The sequence below is a fragment of the Arachis duranensis genome, chromosome 8 (assembly GCF_000817695.3).
Source record: "Arachis duranensis cultivar V14167 chromosome 8, aradu.V14167.gnm2.J7QH, whole genome shotgun sequence".
NCBI classification, from domain to species: Eukaryota; Viridiplantae; Streptophyta; class Magnoliopsida; order Fabales; family Fabaceae; genus Arachis; species Arachis duranensis.
The window spans coordinates 29461084-29465589 of NC_029779.3; positions in this window are offsets into that span (position 1 = coordinate 29461084).

The following is a 4506-nucleotide window of genomic DNA, read 5'->3' on the forward strand; positions in this document are numbered from 1 at the left end:
TGACGTGTTAGCTAAAGTATGATGTGTTAATCAATGTCAAATAACAGGTGTCAACTCCAAATAATTACAGGAACTAAAACCACTCTTCTTTCTTCTACTTCTTCCTCCTCCTCCTCTTTTTCTTCTTTTTCAAATTCATTATTGTTACTATCTACTTTTATAGTCTTAAAACTCTTCCTACATTAACTTTGACAAAATCATAAAATTGGTAATTTATATATCATTAACAAGATTTGAGAGCAACCAAAAGACTTCAACGACAAGGCATAAGCAACTGATTTTAGATGTAGTACCAATCAAGGAAGAGGACAAGAAGAAGAAGAGAAAGAAGAAAGAATCATCGATAGTGGTGACAAAACAGAAGGAGAACATGGTGGTTTAGGAGATGACACGATGAAGAAGAAAGAAGAAGAAGAAGGAAAAAAAAGGTTGGTACGGCAATAATGGTGCAGTGGTAATGGTTGTGAAGGTGAAGTTCAATGATGATGGTGATAAAGATGATGGTGACTGACAAAGAAAAAGTAAAAGAAGAGGAGGAACAAAAAGAAAACGAAGAGGAGAAGAGAAGATGAGTCTTTTTAATTTTTTGATTTTGGATTTTTGTTTTTTTTTTTGTAGGGAGGAAATTTTCAGTTCTTGTAATAATTTCGAATTAACATCTGCATACATTTAACACGTTAGACGAATAATCTGCTATCAACCAATGTAAGAGTCGATTTGTCTAATTTTATTAATGGGCGAAGGACTGAGTTAAGGTTTAAAAATGATTAAAATACGATGTCTTTTAAAAAAAAAGTCAGAAGCCAAAAAAAAATTTATCCTTTTTTGAGTTATCTAACAATTTATATTATAATTTTCGTATAAAAATGTCTTTATAAAAATATCCATCTCACTTTAAACATTAGGTATGTTTGATATATATGTAAGAGTGAATATCTCATCCGGTCCTGACAATTATCTTGAAAGGACAATGAGGTCTTCAAAAAAAAAAACACCCAACTCGGTTCCTGATATTTCTTTTGAGACTGATTACCCTTATGTCAAAAAAATAACATTGATTTTTTTTTTTTGCACAAGAGCTAATTAGTCCCATAAAAGTAAATCTCAGGGGCCGGGTTGGTATTTATTTTTATTAAGAACCTCGTTGTCTTTTGAAACAATTGTTAGAGACTATTTTAAATTTTTCTCTATATGTAATTGAAGAAATCGATAATGATTGACTAATTAATTACTTTTTTTTGTGTAATCACGGGTTAACAAAAACTTCTCTTTAATTTTTCTTTATATTAGAACCCACATATAATGCTCTTATATCTAAAACAAAAAATAAGAATAAGAATAATACATAATCACCTATTTATTCATTTGCCATTTGATTAATTTACAGAAAAGGGTGTTTTATTACATCATGGATAAGATGCAATTCAACACTAAAATTAAGTTAAAAGGAATAAGTCCATACAATAATATATCACAAGGAATCTGTTATCCCTTATGACCTATCTCGGGAATTATAGGTTACCTCTTGTGGAAATTATACACATAAAAAGCAAGAGAAAATAACATTCTAGGTTTTTTCTTAATACACTAAAATTTAAATAGTTTCTTATGCATGTATGCTATAGCAGAATGATGATTGTCCACTAGTTATTAGTCTTTAATTTCTAATTTTTCTATATATGTTTACACATACTTTATAGGTCGCGCAAGTGGGAATTTAATTAGATAGGGACAAAACGAACCATATGCTCTTAACTTTCACTATTTCGAATTATTTTCCAAAACGACTGGTGTCGCTTTTAATGAAAATTGTTAATTAGGGGAATGAAAAGTAGTATGTAGTGGCTTCATTGTTTTGCTAAAAGTTTCCATGCTCCTCGTTACGTTTCAAGTTTCTACTGGTCAGTAATCTGTCCTCTCTGTTTTTTTGTTACTCATCACTAAGATTTTTTTCTATTTGATCAACTCCATATATAGCTTTTATAATTTCAAATATAAAAACATACAAGACAGATATAATTAATTTTTTAAAAATATATTTTATATTTAAAAATTAGTTATATAATCTATTTTCAATGTATATTTTATATTTTAATATATATTTTTTATTTTATAGTATTTTTTAGTCGAATAAATTTATAACTAATCTACCGTCACTACAATAATATAGACTATTTTTTAGAATTATTATGTGTCAAAAAAATTAAAATTCATCAAAAAAAATAAATTTTGACACTATTTTAACTGTGAAAATATATTAATAAAAGTTTTGTCAAAAATAGTATTTTTGACATATAAGTAATTGTAAAAAAAGTTTAAATCTTATTTTGATAAATATATATTGGCCGTAAAAAATAATTTGTTAGAAAAATTTGAGAATATATTTTTTGTGATACTTATTAATCGTAAAAAATACTATTTATTTTGATACTTATTGACCATAAAAAATTCTCAACAAAAATTTTTAATAAAGAATGAGATAAGATATTGAAACTGAAGAATAAACTGAGATTTTGAAGATGAAAAATGAGTAATATGATCCTAAATTGAGAGTACTGTGATGTTAAAATTGACGGAGCTCAATGAAAAAAGAATAATGGAGTAAGTTGAAAATAAATAAGTGTCAAAATTGAGGAGTAATTTTCTACAATTAAATTATTCATAAAAAAATATAAAAAACTTGACATTTGTAATATTTGTCGAAAATATATATTAACTTTTACACTTAGTTATGACCATTAAAAAAAATTATGTTAAAATAGCTCTTTTTTCTTGTAGTGCGTGAAGTTAAATTTTATTTAAAAATTTATCGTTACTCAACGTAATAAATTATTGTAATGTGCAATGTGAAATTCTTTCAATATGTATTATATAATTAATTTAGTAGTCGATTTTTTTATATACCTATTATAAGATTATTGAATAAATCATATTTTTTATGTAATAATTGTAAATTAAATTAACCCAAAGAATACTCTCTCACGCGTAATCTTTAATTATTTTTAAAGTGACAGATTTAGACAATTTTAAAGTGATTTAATAATAGAAAGAAGAAAGTTGAATGTTAGAAGATTAGTAAAATTTATTATTTTTTTTGTTAATAATATTTAAAAATATGAATTAAAAATATATTATTAAATTAAAAAATTAAATTAATAATAACAAATTAAATTGGGCATTTCTCTAGTAGAAATGCATACTAAGAACTAACAGTAGTGCATGTATAGATAGGGAAACAAAAGACCCTAACAATTGCAACTATCACATTTATTTCAATTTAAAATATTTTTCATTTTAAAAATTTGGTATATATATAATTTATATTTAAATATATCGAGACACTAAATTTATATATATTTAAAAACAATAAAATATATATCAAGTGCCGCCATTCTAGACATCATGCTGAGCTTGCAAGCATAAATGAATAGCTATCTAAGTGTATATATATATAACTAAATATTTAACTTCCAATTTCTAAAGTAGAATTGGTGCTCTAAGGTTTCCAATGGTCGACCAAGCTTTATTTTACAACTTAATTAGATCCTCAAATTAAATTCATGAACAACACTATATTCAACAAAATTTATTACATTTTGTTAATATTTAGTTAACACTCTAAATTATAATAAATACTAAATTCTAAATTAAAAACTCTAAATCTTAGTCTTAATAAGAATATAAATAAAAAATATTAACTAATATATATTAATAAAAAATATTAATTTCTTCATATTTTTCTTAAATTAAATGATATACTTGCTAATATATTCAATAATAGTTGCTATGGCTTGTGATGATGCTAAAGAAACATATATAGCTCTTACTTACGTTGACGGAATCATAGAATAAAATAACATAAGTATTATCAATGATGGCGTCAACTACTGATTAATTTATGAGGTCAATTTATTAGTGCCACATAAACTTTCTTATGCTTGTGAATTTTATTGGAGCTTACTAATTATAATTAACTAGGTGTGCTCTATACTGCTTATGCAATAATGATGTCTAAGTTGCCATCTGATTCATTTCATTAGTCTAATTACGTATACTATATAAATATGATGAAGAATGACTTTGATTAAAAGTAGTAGAACTTGGATTGGATTCCCATTAATGTATAAATTAATAAACCGACGAGTCAACGCCAAATTAAACGATCGTTCATTTGCATGCAATATTAAACAATAATTAATCGGATAATACTAGCTAACCAATGATTTTTTTAAATAATATGAATAGCGGATGTTCAATTTATTATGTATACGAATGATTATCTTAATATTAAGATTTAAATAAATAATTTAAGAGTGTAATATATTTTTACTTTATTAAAACTATTGTTCACATTGTTCACAAAAATTATTGTCTACTTATACTTTTTACATTGTCCGTTACATTGCTACATTTCTTAATCAGTTTAATTATTATGTTGATCTTCATATTTTTATTAAATTTTTAATTAAATTTTTATATTTTTTAATTAATTTTTTATAAATTAAA